Source organism: Schistocerca piceifrons, chromosome 3, assembly GCF_021461385.2.
Source record: "Schistocerca piceifrons isolate TAMUIC-IGC-003096 chromosome 3, iqSchPice1.1, whole genome shotgun sequence".
Lineage (NCBI taxonomy): Eukaryota > Metazoa > Arthropoda > Insecta > Orthoptera > Acrididae > Schistocerca > Schistocerca piceifrons.
The window spans coordinates 351,741,559-351,758,019 of record NC_060140.1 but is presented as its reverse complement, the minus strand read 5'-3'; the positions used below and the strand labels follow the sequence as shown (position 1 = coordinate 351,758,019).

The 16,461-nt window shown below is 46.2% G+C and overlaps 1 pseudogene; it reads right to left on the bottom strand.

The window, feature by feature from the left end:
- The window catches only part of LOC124788657, a 58,082-nt pseudogene extending 43,300 nt beyond the window's left edge, over positions 1–14,782 (bottom strand).
- Positions 14,783–16,461: the final 1,679 nt, after the last annotated feature.

Below are 16,461 nucleotides of genomic sequence, written 5' to 3'. Positions count from 1 at the left end.
GAAGCCAAGTCCAAGACCCTCACCAAGCAGGCGTGTGGCTCAACATCAGAGTGACGTGGCCAGCAATTGTGGCGATGGCGTGTGGGCAATAACCTGTTGGACCAGATGCTATTTTTTCCTTTCGCACATTCGACATCGCAAGAAGGCTTCAGCAGATTGCAGTGAGCACAGTGAGAATGCTTTTGAGTTAACGTTGGCACCTGGTTTCTCTTACTATCTAAGTTATAAACTATAGATTTTTTCTTACTTTCATGTGTGATGCTTCAGTGACAGGTGGGAGTTATGTATTAGATGTAAGTTGGCTCCGAAAAAAGAACCTGCTTACGAAGTAGCTGTGCTTGTGTATCTTCTGGCATTCCTAGTGACATAGTTGTCCCAGGTCGTGCGGTAGGTGTTGGGTGAGTCGGTTTAAATGACTGAAGTGTATCACAAGTACGTAAGTAATACTGTCGGTGTTGTTGGTTTGAACCTCTTGCATTTGGACCCTGTTGATCAGTTCTTGCACTGTGAATTACCTACGGCAAGCCACGTGCGTAGATTACTACCCAGAGTTGCTCGTTAAAGGAATAGGTAAAGTAATCTGTTAGGAGCTGTTGCGGATGAGAGGGTATTCAAATTAAAGGTGTTGGAGAAGAGGTTGGTCCGATTAGAAATTGCGGTCGGGGATCTACACTGAAGCACCCAAGAAACTGGGACACAGCATCTCCGAGGTAGTGATGGAGTAGCGATTTTCCCGTACGACCATTTCACGAGTGTACCGCTAATATCAGGAATTCGGTAAAACATCAGATCTGCGACATCGCTGCGGTCGAATAAAGATCCTGCAAGAACGGGACCAGCGAAGACTGAACAGAATCGTTCAGCATGACAGAAGTGCAACCCTTCCGCAAATTGCTGCAGATTTCAATGCTGGGCCATCAACAAGTGTCAGCGTATGAACCATTCAAGAAAACATCATCGATATGGGCTTTCGGAACCGAAGGCCCACTCCTGTACACTTGATGATTGCACGACACAAAACTTTATACCTCGCCTGGGCCCATCAACAACGACATTGGTTTGTTGATGACTGGAAACATGTTGACTGATCGGACGAGTCTCGTTTCAAATTGTATCGAACGGATGGACGTGTACGGGTTTGGAGAAATCCTCTTGAATCCATGGAACCTGCATGGCAGCAGAGGGGCTGTTGAAGCTGGTGGAGGCTCTGTAATGGTGTGGGGCGTGTGTAGTTGGAGTGATGTGGAGCCTCTGATACGTCAAGATACGACTCTGCCAGGTGATACGCACGTAGGCATCCATTCATGTCCATTGTGCATTCCCACGGACTCGGACAATTCCAGCAGCACTATGCGACATCCACACGTCCAGAATGGCTACCAATGTGATGCTTTTAAACTGTGGCACATAGAAATTGTACAGTTAATCTATCAGTATACTAACGGTGCTTCGGCAAGTAGGATGGGTAAGTCCGTAGCGGGAGACGTCTCCCCTCCCAAGTGTCACAGTTTAAACAATCCTTTTGTTCAATCAACCATAGAATACAACAAAGACATTTCACCATATGAGATGGGAAATCAACTGAGATATCTTTATTACTAAACACTGCCACTATTGTGTGAGGAGTAGTAGCAAGCTGTGTCTGCAATCCTATAGCTGTCCCTGACGACAACAGGTCTTTAGTATCTTGCGTCATATCATCGTTCACTACCTTGTTTAAATCAGTACGACTCCCTTGCAATGATCCCATTGGTTATGCACTGAAGAGGCAAAAACCGAGACAAGATGTATTCTAGGAACAGTGGTAAGCTGAATAGGACAAAGACCAGGCTCACGGGTATCTGCCATGCATTTGGGGATGTTAGCATGTGTGCGAGGGTTGCTACTCCAGTTTCTACGCTGATTTCAGCCCATCTGCTCCTAAAGAATAAAAAGAAGTCTTCTCTCTCCTCAATTCAACTTTGTGGTCTCTGTTGATCAGTTATGAATTTTTGTAAAGCAGTTGAAGTTCCCTCCATTCTCCTAGCGAAGGAGGTGGAAAATGTTTCAGGGGAAGGACTGTACCGTGTCAAAAGGCGCTGCTATGCTCCCGGTGACCTTCTTCTCGGCTATGTAGTAATGGTGCCACCAGAGTTCGCCCGCTGTGAGACTTGTAACCTTGGGGAGCGCCGCTGTGTCCATGCTGACAATGGGCGCGAACGGCGGTCGGAGGTCGGCGACCAGTCAGCTGGACTGAAGTAGAACGGACACATCTCGCTGAGCTCGGGGAGCTGTGGCGGCGGCCTGTGCTGGAGGCTAGGCGTGCTCACAGACAGACGGTCAAGATGTTGCTAGAGAGGCGCCAAGGAAATAAGTTCTTAGAGAAGCAGAGTCCAAGACCCTCGCCAAATAGCCCTGCGCGTCGACAGCAGACGGGCATAGCCAGCAATGGCGGCGCTGGCGTGTGGACAACAACCTGTTGAAGTGGCTGCTACTTTCCCAGGTCGCGCACAGGCACTGCAGGAAGGCCAGGAACGGCTTCAGCACACTGCAGGCATAACGACCAAAGATATTTTGTTGTCCTGGTGCTCTTGTGTTCCACCTGAGTCTATGTGTCATATGCAACGGTAGATAAAGCGTAGTCGATTGTAACTCACTTCTTCCAGAAGGTGAGCATCCAGTTACGGCTTCTTGTGATTATACTTCGTGTGGGCGTTCAAAACGAATATTTTGTATTGCGTGTTGGACTTGCTGAAATCAATACTTTATCGTAAGGTAAGCCGGTTGCAAGACTACACTGGAGTTGTGGTATGATATGAAAGGCGACAGGCGACTATGAGTTTATGCCCTGACAGCAATCACTTTAACAAGAAAGCCACTTGACTGCTTGCCCATGTGTCTGCTGAATTGATTTTTCCCTTTTACTCTGTTGGTGATAGCCTTCAGTATGGATTACCACATTTATCAGAATCTAAATTAACTTGCATGCTGCAATAACACTAATTAAACGATTGCCTCTCATTATAGTAGTCAATTATTGATGGGTGATTAATATGTCAGCTCAGGATTGATCTTTTATAAATGTTATGATACAAGTTTATTGATTATTTTTATGGCTGCCATTACTGTTCACAAAGGACATTTGCGACACCGTCGAAACGTGTTGGCTGGGCGACATGCATTTCTCTCGCGTCCCTGCCCTTGCTGTGGCTAGAAGTGAATAACAGGCAGATCCAAGTAGACAGTTTTCCTCCTCTTTGGCCGAACGTATTGTCTTCACATCGGTGCTAGAAATTCTTGGGATCAGCATTCCGTCCCCGGTAAGTGCTTCAAGATGTTCCTTTCCCTAATAGCTGCACATGGTTTCCAAGCCCCAGACATCAACCGCAAGGTTGAAATGCACACGGAGTGAACACTGGATTTCTTCCCCTCCTTAGCCGCCATATCCCTAAGGGGCCCCATTACGCACCTAACATTGGAGCTCCCTACTACCAATAAGCGCACCCCCTGCGATTGCCCGGACCTTGAAGGCTGAGAATGATCCTCTGAAACAGGGCAGGCAGCTGCATCTGGCTCAGCCAGAGACAGTGCCTCAAACCTGTTTGTCAGACGCACCGGGGAGGCTTTCTGATCACCCTCCGGGGACGTCTTTCGCTGCCTGCCACGCCTTGGAACGACCTCCCAATCAAACACAGGCGAGGGCTCAGCCCCACTGCGGGCAGCAACCGGGGCAACCACAGCGGCAGACCGATCTGGGGACAGACGGGACGAGGTTGCCATCCCTGTGATACCTAAGTCCGGCTCCCCACAGTGGTGCCCATTGGCAGCAGCCTCAAGCTGCGCGACCGAAGTCAGCACCGCTTGCAGCTGTGAGCGAAGGGATGCCAACTCAGCCCTCATCCGAACACAGCAATCGCAGTCCCTGTCCATTCTAATCGATGTTGAACAACAGTTACTGAAACACGAGTCGGTGCCTAGATAACGCAAGGGAAACACGCAAAGAATGTATGAACTAACCTGTACAAATGCCTAACGACTGCGCTACAATCTGCCTGAATTTACGATTACAGTAACTAAAACTCGAAATTACACCTCCTATACGAAACTCACACGCAATTTAAGTTAGAATCTACGAAGTAAACACTAAAGCGCGATGCTGCAACTCTCAAATACTATAATACGCCCGAAATGTATGAATTAAACAATGCAAGTACCCAAAAACATGCAAAGAAATTAAGAATTAAACTATGTAACAAGTAAGTAAGCTAAGAGTATACGACTTGCTGTTGGCAGCTGCTTATCCAACGGCGGCAGGGAGCACACTGATGTGGAAAGGGTCCTTCCGGATGCCATGAAGAGCCCAGGGTGCAGCCAGCTGCAGGTGGTGGCACATGTCGGCACTAATGACGTGTGTCGCTTTTGATCTGAGGAAATTCTCTCTGGATTCCAGCGGCTATCTGATTTGGTGAAGGCTGCCGGTCTTGCTTACGAGATGAAGGCAGAGCTCACCATCTGCAGCATCGTTGACAGAACCGACTGCGGACCTATGGTGCAGAGCCGGGTGGAGGGTCTGAATCAGAGGCTCAGACGGTTTTGCGACCATGTTGGCTGCAGATTCCTTGACTTGCGCCATAGGGTGGTGGGGTTTCGGGTTCCGCTGAATAGGTCAGGAGTTCACCACACTCAGCTGGCGGCTACACGGGTAGCGGAGGCTGTGTGGCGTGGACTGGGTGGTTTTTTAGGTTAGAAGGCCTCGGGAAAGTACGGGGTGGGCTGCAATCTCAAAGGGTGCATGACAAATACAGGACGTGCTTGGATCAAGGAACAGTCGGAATTGTAGTTGTAAATTGTTGTAGTTGTGCTGGGAAAGTCCCTGAGCTACAAGCGCTAATAGAAAGCACAGAAGCTGAAATTGTTATAGGTACAGAAAGCTGGCTAAAGCCTGAAATAAGTTCTGCAGAAATTTTTACGAAGTCTCAGAGGGTGTTCAGGAAAGACAGATTAGGCAGAATTGGTGGAGGAGTGTTTGTGTCTGTCAGTAGTGGTTTATATTGTTGTGAAGTCGAAGTAGATACCCGGTACGAATTGGTATGGGTGGAGGTTATACTTAACAGCCGAACTAAGTTAATAATTGGCTCGTTCTACCGACCCCCAGACTCCGATGATATAGTTGCTGAACAGTTCAGAGAAAATTTGAGTCTCGTAACAAATAAATACCCCACTCATACGGTTATAATTGGTGGGGACTTCAAATTTCCCTCGATATGTTGGCAAAAATACTTGTGCAAAACCGGTGGTAGGCAGAAAACATCTTCTGAGATTGACCTAAATGCTTTCTCCGAAAATTATTTCGAGCAGTTAAACCACGAACCCACGCGAATTGTAAATGGTTGCGAAAACACACTTGACCTCTTAGCCAGAAACAATCCAGAGCTAATAGAGAGCATCATGACTGACACAGGGATTAGTGATCACAAGGTCGTTGTAGTTAGGCTCAATACCGTTTCTTCCAAATCCACCAGAAACATACGCAAAATAATTTTGTTTAAAAAAGCGGATAAGGTGTCACTAGAAGCCTTCCTAAGAGACAATCTCCATTCCTCCCGAACTTACTATGCAAATGTAGACGAGATGTGGCTCAAATTCAAAGATATAGTAGCAACAGCAATTGAGAGATTCATACCTCATAAATTGGTAAGAGATGGAACTGATCCCCCATGGTACACAAAACAGGTCCGAACGCTGTTGCAGAGGCAACGGAAAAAGCATGCGAAGTTCAGAAGAACGCGAAATCCCGAAAATTGGCTAAAATTTACAGACGCGCGAAATTTGGCACGGACTTCAATGCGAGATGCCTTTAATAGGTTCCACAACGAAACATTGTCTCGAAATTTGGTAGAAAATCCGAAGAAATCCTGGTCGTATGTAAAGAACACAAGCGGCAAGACGCAGTCAATACCTTCACTGCGCAGTGCCGATGGTACTGTTACCGACGACTGTGCCCTTAAAGCGGAGTTATTGAACGCAGTTTTCCGAAATTCCTTCACCAGGGAAGACGAATGGAATATTCCAGAATTTGAAACACGAACAGCTGCTAGCATGAGTTTCTTAGAAGTAGATACCTTAGAGGTTGCGAAGCAACTCAAATCGCTTGATACGGGCAAGTCTTCAGGTCCAGATTGTATACCGATTAGGTTCCTTTCAGATTACGCTGGCACAATAGCTCCCTACTTAGCAACCATATACAACCGCTCGCTCACCGATAGATCTGTACCTACAGATCGGAAAATTGCGCAGGTCGCACCAGTGTTTAAGAAGGGTACTAGGAGTAATTCATCTAACTACAGACCTATATCATTGACGTCGGTTTGGAGTAGCGTTTTGGAGCATATACTGTATTCAAACATTATGAATCACCTCGAAGGGAACGATCTATCGATACTTAATCAGCATGGTTTCAGAAAACATCGTTCTTGTGCAACGCAGCTAGCTCTTTTTTCGCACGAAGTAATGGCCGCTATCGACAGAGGATCTCAGGTTGATTCCTTATTTATGGATTTCCGGAAAGCTTTTGACACCGTTCCTCACAAGTGACTTCTAATCAAGCTGCGGGCCTATGGGGTATCGTCTCAGTTGTGCGACTGGATTCGTGATTTCCTGTCAGGAAGGTCGCAATTCGTAGTAATAGACGGCAAATCATCGAGTAAAACTGAAGTGATATCAGGTGTTCCCCAGGGAAGCGTCCTGGGACCTCTGCTGTTCCTGATCTACACTCCTGGAAATGGAAAAAAGAACACATTGACACCGGTGTGTCAGACCCACCATACTTGCTCCGGACACTGCGAGAGGGCTGTACAAGCAATGATCACACGCACGGCACAGCGGACACACCAGGAACCGCGGTGTTGGCCGTCGAATGGCGCTAGTTGCGCAGCATTTGTGCACCGCCGCCGTCAGTGTCAGGCAGTTTGCCGTGGCATACGGAGCTCCATCGCAGTCTTTAACACTGGTAGCATGCCGCGACAGCGTGGACGTTAACCGTATGTGCAGTTGACGGACTTTGAGCGAGGGCGTATAGTGGGCATGCGGGAGGCCGGGTGGACGTACCGCCGAATTGCTCAACACGTGGGGCGTGAGGTCTCCACAGTACATCGATGTTGTCGCCAGTGGTCGGCGGAAGGTGCACGTGCCCGTCGACCGGGGACCGGACCGCAGCGACGCACGGATGCACGCCAAGACCGTAGGATCCTACGCAGTGCCGTAGGGGACCGCACCGCCACTTCCCAGCAAATTAGGGACACTGTTGCTCCTGGGGTATCGGCGAGGACCATTCGCAACCGTCTCCATGAAGCTGGGCTACGGTCCCGCACACCGTTAGGCCGTCTTCCGCTCACGCCCCAACATCGTGCAGCCCGCCTCCAGTGGTGTCGCGACAGGCGTGAATGGAGGGACGAATGGAGACGTGTCGTCTTCAGCGATGAGAGTCGCTTCTGCCTTGGTGCCAATGATGGTCGTATGCGTGTTTGGCGCCGTGCAGGTGAGCGCCACAATCAGGACTGCATACGACCGAGGCACACAGGGCCAACACCCGGCATCATGGTGTGGGGAGCGATCTCCTACACTGGCCGTACACCACTGGTGATCGTCGAGGGGACACTGAATAGTGCACGGTACATCCAAACCGTCATCGAACCCATCGTTCTACCATTCCTAGACCGGCAAGGGAACTTGCTGTTCCAACAGGACAATGCACGTCCGCATGTATCCCGTGCCACCCAACGTGCTCTAGAAGGTGTAAGTCAACTACCCTGGCCAGCAAGATCTCCGGATCTGTCCCCCATTGAGCATGTTTGGGACTGGATGAAGCGTCGTCTCACGCGGTCTACACGTCCAGCACGAACGCTGGTCCAACTGAGGCGCCAGGTGGAAATGGCATGGCAAGCCGTTCCACAGGACTACATCCAGCATCTCTACGATCGTCTCCATGGGAGAATAGCAGCCTGCATTGCTGCGAAAGGTGGATATACACTGTACTAGTGCCGACATTGTGCATGCTCTGTTGCCTGTGTCTATATGCCTGTGGTTCTGTCAGTGTGATCATGTGATGTATCTGACCCCAGGAATGTGTCAATAAAGTTTCCCCTTCCTGGGACAATGAATTCACGGTGTTCTTATTTCAATTTCCAGATGTGTATATAAATTACCTGGGTGACAATCTGAGCAGTTCTCTTAGGTTTTTCGCAGATGATGCTGTAATTTACCGTCTAGTAAGGTCATCCGAAGACCACTATCAGTTGCAAAGCGATTTAGAAAAGATTGCTATATAGTGTGGCAGGTGGCAGTTGACGCTAAATAACGAAAAGTGTGAGGTGATCCACATGAGTTCCAAAAGAAATCCGTTGGAATTCGATTATTCGATAAATAGTACAATTCTCAAGGCTGTCAATTCAACTAAGTACCTGGGTGTTAAAATCACGAACAACTTCAGTTGGAGAGACCACATAAATAATATTGTCGGGAAGGCGAGCCAAAGGTTGCGTTTCATTGGCAGGACGCTTAGAAGATGCAACAAATCCACTAGAGAGACAGCTTACACTACACTCGTTCGTCCTCTGTTAGAATATTGCTGCGCTGTGTGGGATCCTTACCAGGTGGGATTGACGGAGGACATCGAAAGGGTGCAAAAAAGGGCAGCTCGTTTTGTATTATCACGTAATAGGGGAGAGAGTGTGGCAGATATTATACGCGAGTTGGAATGGAAGTCATTAAAGCAAAGACGTTTTTCGTCGCGGCGAGATCTATTTACGAAATTTCAGTCACCAACTTTCTCTTCCGAATGCGAAAATGTTTTGTTGAGCCCAACCTACATAGGTAGGAATGATCATCAAAATAAAATAAGAGAAATCAGAGCTCGAATAGAAAGGTTTAGGTGTTCGTTTTTCGCGCGAGCTGTTCGGGAGTGGAATGGTAGAGATATAGTACGATTGTGGTTCGATGAACCCTCTGCCAAGTACTTAAATGTGAATTGCAGAGTAGTCATGTAGATGTAGATGTAGGTTTACAATGAAATGACCAAAAACTATGTACTTATTATCAGTTCCAGAAATCACTGCTCGAAGAAGAGCCATCACAAATATCCCACATGAATTAACAATGTACATGTTCCCAACAATATCAGCTCATGATGAAAACTTCTCGTCTCCACACAAAAATGATGTATTGGATGTAAAATCAACAACGAAAGTAGCCTTAAATATAGAGAACAGTGAGAGAGTGACTCGTCCTCTCTCACTGCCCCCCCCCACACCCCCCCCACCCCCCCACCAAGGTTGATTTCTGCATGTGTAGTGTCTCATTTCAAGAATGTCATAGACTGATATGGAACAGAGGAAATCATCAAATAGTATTGAGATCCCACAGTTTGACGTGAGTCTTGGGGGTAACTTCGCCAACCAAGACAACGTCGTAACGTGACCTCATTCATGTTAGGGGCCACTCACTCACACAAACCGGCACATCTGCAAGACATACACATGAACATTGCTAACCGTAGTATGATTCATGTGGCCCCAGGGTCATGGCAAACCACAGCCTTCAAATGGACAATTACTAAGTGATTTAAAAGGCTTTCAAGCAGTATTTTTACTCACTCATATAATTTCTGAGGTCGGAGGCAACTAACGTCCATAATCATGTTGCAATTCTATGGATTTTGTGCAGTTCTCTGCCTAAGTGATTTACCCCTGCACAGTTATAAACAACGTTACATTCCTCCGGAATACACAAACGGGCAATAATTATAACTTCAGAAATGTACTCGCTATCAAAATTTAAACAAGTCGGTAACATGTGTCATCTGTTGTGCTTGTTTCCTATGACAGTACAATATTGTTAATGCTACCTACAAGACATTTGAAAATCACTCTCTTCAAGTGAAATTAACATATATGCATGACTAATTATCTACAGTAGATCAGCTGTATAAAAAATTAAATTAATTTCATAAGAAAATATACAGAATTACATGAAAACCTGAGTCGTAAATCATCCTGTCGCTCCCTCCATAAGGATCGTTGGGGAGACTATTTACATTTACTAAGTCACTAAGTTTCAGCTAGCAACAGCCTCTGTTCAATAATCACAAGAGGAGGAGGTATAGTTGGAAATGGCCGGGTGATAAGAGAAGATTTCAATAAGATTACATCATGGTCAGACAGAGATTCCAAGATCTCATGCTACATTGTAAGGTGTACCCAGGAGCAGATATAGACTCAGATCACAATATAGTAGTGATGAAGAATAGGCTGAAGTTCAAGACATTAGTCAGGAAGAATCAATACGCAAAAAAGTGGGATACGGAAGTACTATGGAATGACGAGAGGCGGTTGAAATTCTCTAAGGCTATAGATACAGAAATAAGAACTTGCTCAGTAGGCAGTACAGTTTAAGAGGAATGGACATCTCTAAAAACAACCAGCACAGAAATTGGGAAGGAAAACATTGGTACAAAGAAGGTAACTGCGAGGAAACCATCGGTAACAGAAGAAATACTTCATCTGATCGACGAAATAAGGAAGTACAAAAATGTTCAGCGAAATTCAGGAATACAGAAATACAAGTCGCTGAGGAATGAAATAAATAGCAAGTGCTGGGAAGATAAGACGAAATGGCTGCAGGAAAAATGTGAAGACATCGAAAAAGAAATTATTGTTGGAAGGAGAGACTCAACATATAGGAAAGTCAAAAAAATATTCGGTGACATTTAAAAGCAAGGGTGATAACATTAAGAGTACAACGGGAATTCCATTGGTAAATGCAGAGGAGAGAGCGTATATGTGGAAAAAATGCATTGAAAGGCTCTATGAGGGGGAAGGTTTGTCTGATGCGATGGAAGAAGAAACAAGAGTAGATTTAGAAGAGACAGGGATCCAGTATTAGAATCAGAATTTAAAAGACCTTTGGAGTGAACTGTAAAATTACTACTGGTTCACCAGAGGTTATTAATCTCAATCAGTACACAGAATGTAAAAGTAGACGTAGGTGCCAAGGAATAACTGTTGAAATAACACACGATTTTTAGTAACATTTTTTTATTCAAATCTGGTACAAGACTTTACGGTATTTTTTAAAAACCAACAATCATTACGATATTAAAGGACATTTAAATTATTAAATTATTATAATAAATTTCACGCCAGTAAAAGGCAAGTACAGGCAACAGGCAAGCAATTCAACGTATACAACGCGACGCGGTATAATATTTGAAGCTCAGCTAAAATTCACGTGAATTTCACTCCATTCATTAAATGGTGCAGAATCTAACTGCAACGTATAAAGACAATCCTGTTTACATAAGTTCTCAAAACAGAAAAACCAAAACGCATGAGTCATGCACACATGGGGACACTCACAGTTAATAACATTAACATTTCCAAAACATATAAAAAACAAATTTTACAAATTTCTGCCAGTTAACTTAGGCAAACACACACACTCGCCAGGTAGGACTTGCGAACTTTTACAACATTCTCCTTTCAAGACAACAATTTCTACCCGTAATGAAATGGCGAACGTTTGCATGGCAAGTAAACCAACTACCTGTATAAAACACATAAGCACGTTGAGTAAAAGCCTTAAAAAGTACTGAAGTGGAAAAACACAACCGTTTTTGCTGACTAGAAACAATATAAAAAAACTACTACGACGTACGTTAACAACCTTGATTAATCATAGTCAAATATACATAAACACAAATTTACGTAAGTTACAGCTTCCAGATGAACAGGAAGTCGTTATGCAATTGACTAGTTCTCACCATGAAGCAAAAGGAATTTTTCTTCTTCCTTAGAGTACCTTTTACACGTGAATCTAGGAATACTAGTTATGGCAAGCGAGAGAATGGATCAGGTCTTAGTGCCTTGCATTTTAAACAGTACATTCATTGGTGCCTTAGGCTTTCACAAACATGGCAGAGGCTAACAGTCGAATAAACCCGTAGGAAAGCTGGGAGGGGAAAGAAGCAATCCGAACCACAGATTTACTCTGACTCCCCCCCTTTTGTCATCAGAAGGGGACAAACGGAGCACCCTTTCTGACACCACCCTCCCGTGGGTGGGCAGACGAGAATGGCGGGAAACCCCCAAAACATACGGCTGGTATAATTAACAAGAATAAGTAAATTGAATTGAATTAAACTTCATAAAATCTGTTAGCAATCAATACTCAACTTCTGGTGCGCTACGACTCCCAGGACTGAATCGAGGCAGCACCTCCAAATGCTCTGCCGGGCCGCCCGCTGCCAGCCACTTCCTCGGACGTAGGAAGGCGCGCCAATTTTCAGAACCTCCTCGCCGGTCGATAGCATACGGCCAAACTGCAGATTAGGCCCCTTGCGGATCCACACTCAGGAAGATTCCTTTGGCGACGAGCAGTTAACGCCCCATACCACGGAGCCGCTGCTCGCGTCGCTTACGCTGATGCCGCGGTCTGCGTGCTGTCCCTCTAGCACCGGCGGAGAAGTCGCTTCTTGATGCCCCGACTGCCAACTCTCCACAAGAGCCCATACAGCCACTTCTTAAACCCACGCGAACAGTCCACTTTTCCCCTTTCCCGCTAGAGGAAGACACCGAAGCCTTCAATTGCGACAAAGGCGCCACCGCCAGAAAACGGAGGGCGACTGCTTCACGCTGCGTGCTGCGGCGCGCTTTTCAAAGCTAACTTTACTACGGCTCATGGAGGACTTAAGATCAAATAAGGCAGAAGGGATAGATAACATTACATCAGAATTTCTAAAATCACTGGGGAAGTGGCAACAAAACGACTATTCACGTTGGTGTGTAGAATGTTCGAGCCTGGCGACATACCATCCACACAATTCCGAAAACAGCACGAGATGACAAGTGCGAAAGTTACCGTACAATCAGCTTAACAGCTCATGCATCCAAGTTCTTTACAAGAATAATATACAGAAGAATGGAAAAGAAAATTGAGGATGCGCTAGATGATCAGTTTGGCTTTAGGAATGGTAAAGACACTAGAGAGACAATTCTGGCGTTGAGGTTAATAATAGAACCAAGACTAAAGAAAAATCAGGACACGTTCGTAGGATTTGTCGACCTAAAAACAGCATTCGACAATGTGAAGTGGTGCAATATGTTCGAAATTCCCAGAAAAGTAGGGGTAAGCTATAAGGAAAGACGGGTCATATACAATATGTGCAATAGCCAAGAGGAAATAATAAAAGTGGACGACCAAGAACGAAGTGCTCATATTAAAAAGGATGTAAGACAACCTTTCGCCCCTACTGTTCAATCTGTACATTGAGGAAGCATTGATGGAAATAAAATAAAAGTTCAGGAGTGGAATTAAAATTCAATATGGATGGATATCGGTGATACGATTCGCTGATGACATTGCTATTTTGAGTAAAAGTGAAGAAGAATTACATGATCTGCTGAACGGGATGAATAGTCTAATGAGTACAGAATATGGATTGAGAGCAAATCGAACAAAGACGAAGGTAATGAGAAGCAGTAGAAATGAGAACAGCGAGAAACTTAACGTAAGGATTGATAGTCATGAAGAAGATGAAGCTCAGGAATTCTGGTACCTAGGCAGTAAAATAACAAATGATGGGTGGAGCAAGAAGGACATTAAAAGCAGACTATCAATGGCAAAAAGGGCGTTCCTGGCGAAAAGAAGTCTACTAATGTCAATTATCGGCCTCAATTGAGGAATAAATTTCTGAGAATGTACTTCTGGAGTACAGGATTGTATGTATGGTAGTGAAACATGGATTGTGGGAAAACTGGAACAGAAGAGAATCGAAGCATTAGACATGTGGTGCTACAGACGAATGTCGAAAATTAGGTGGAGTGATAAGGTAAGGAATGAGGAGGTTCTGCCCAGAATCGGAGAGAAAAAGAACATGTGGAAAACACTGATCAGCTGAAGGAACAGGATGATGTGGCATCTGTTAAGACATGAGGGAATGACTTTCATGGTACTAGGGGGAGCTGTAGAGGCCAAAAACTGTAGAGGAAGACAGAGATTGGAATAAATCCAGTAAATAATTGAGGACATAGGTTGCAATTGCTACTCTTACATGAAGACGTTAGCACATGAGAGGAATTTGTGGCAGGGCACATCAAACCATTCAGAAAACTAATGGACAAAAAGAAAAAAGGCACACAAATAGAACATGACACTAAACACCCAAAGACACACTCAAATAGTCTTTGGACCATTTGCAGATGCAGTGAGATTGCACCTTCATCTAAGGTTTGGTGTAGGTGCAGCACTGGATGGCTCTGGACCCCCATCTGGTCCATGGCACCACCAGGATGGCAGCTGGCCTGTTGGCATCATCTTGACCTGGCAGGAGTTGGCAGTCTAGCATGCTGTTGGGCGTGATGGATATGACATCTGGTGGGAAGGCAAGAGACATGGGTATGGTTGTGCAGTGCACAACATCTCCATCTCAGGTAGTGACATCTCTGCCTGTGGGTCGTCTCTCGATCTGGTAGCTGAAAGAGTCAGTCTACCCTTGGATTAGTTGGTCAGACAGCATTGCATTTGGTGTGCAAATCTCGTAGTAAGGATTTCCTCTCTCCCAGTGAGCCAGTGGATAACGTCTCCCCCATCGCCAGTGCCCATCTGCGTCATATTACATGACTGCAGGAGCACATTTCCGGATCTCGGCCACCTGGTTCTGTACACCATCTTTAGAGGGGCTGTCTCCGCCTGGGGAAACCCTCTGAGACTTTTTGTGGCCCTGGCTCACCTGCGGCTCCTCTGAAGGCATGGCATGATGTCCGGAACAAGACTCCAGTCCAGTGGTCCCATTCACAACCGCTCAGTGAGTGGCTGCTGGCGGCTGTCGTTTACTCCTGTCATTTACGCATGTCTGCCAGGCTGTCAAGGAAGTTATGTGGTATCAATGGTGGGCCATCCTTGTCCTGCAGGTCGCCTCCTTTCACAGCCACCCAGGGCAGGCAGGTTTATGGCAGCTGTGGCACATGGTGCAGCTCCCCTCCACTTTCACTTTCACTGCGCTGCTAAGGCGCCAGGCAGACCCCCAGCTGCCCCACCATTCATTCAGTACTGACAACCAGCCATCCACTTGGCAGGTCTCTCGGCCTTCAGGCTACCTCGTGACCGTTGTCACCGACCATAGGATATTGTCTCATGATGTCCCTCAGTATGCATCGATAGTGGGTTTTTACAGCTCCCAAAATCTTCGCAATCCTCATAGTATGTTTCAGTGCCAAGTATTACAATGATCTACACACATCAAAAATGTTTTGCATCACCCCAGTTCCCAGAACTCCTGATGGTAGACGTTGACTGTGGATATTGTATCACAGACACACTCCCTTTGACTGTTCAGAGGTGTCACTAAACTTGCCCAAAGATGTAAACAACCAAGCGTGAGCAGTGCCTGTTAGATGGAGGGGGTCCAACAGACAGTCAGTTTCAGTCATTCCGCCAGGGAGGAGGTACATGGCTCGTGTTGTCTGTTTGGTTCGACTGCGTCCACATTGTTACTTTCTGCCACAAAGGGCACTCACAAGGGAAGTATCCAGGAGTTTCAGAGTGAACCAAAGTGATGTTGTTCGGACATGGAGGAGATACAGGGAGACCGGAATTGTAGCTCAAGGGCTACTATTGCAGCGAATGACCGCTACCTATGGATTATGACTCGGAGGAACACTGACAGCAACGCCACAATGTTGAATAATGTTTTTTGTGAAACAACAGGACGTCGTATTAGGACTCAAACTGTGCACAAGAGGCTGCATGATGCGCAACTTCACTCCCAACGTCCATGGCGAGGTCCTCCTTTGCAACCTCGACCCCACGCAGCGGGGTACAGATGGACCCAACAACATGCCGAATGGACTGCTCAGTGCTGGCACCACCGATGAGTGTCGCATAGGCCTTCAACCAGACAATCGTCGGAGACGTGTTTGGAGAAAACCCCGGTCAGGCTAAACGAGTTAGACACACTGTCCAGCGAGTGCAGCAAGGTGGAGGTTCCCTGCTGTTTTGAGACGGCATTTTGTGGGGCCGACGTACGCCACTGGAGATCATGGAAGGCGCAGTAACGGCTGTACGATATGTGAATGCCATCCTCCGACTGATAGTGCAACCATATCGACAGCATATTGGCGACGCATTCGTCTACATGGACGATAATTCGCTCCCCCAACGTGCACATCTTGTGAATGACTTCCTTCAGGATAACAACATCGCTCGACTAGAGTGGCCAGTATGTTCTCCAGACATGAATCCTGTCGAACATACTTGGGAGAGATTGAAAAGAGCTGTTTATAGACGACGTGTCCCACCAGTCACTCTGAGGGAGGAGTGGGACAATCTGGACCAACAGTGCCTTGATGAATTTGTGGATAGGATGCCACCATTAATGCAGGCAAACATCAACGCAAGAGGACGTGCTACTGGGTAGTAGTGGTACCAGTG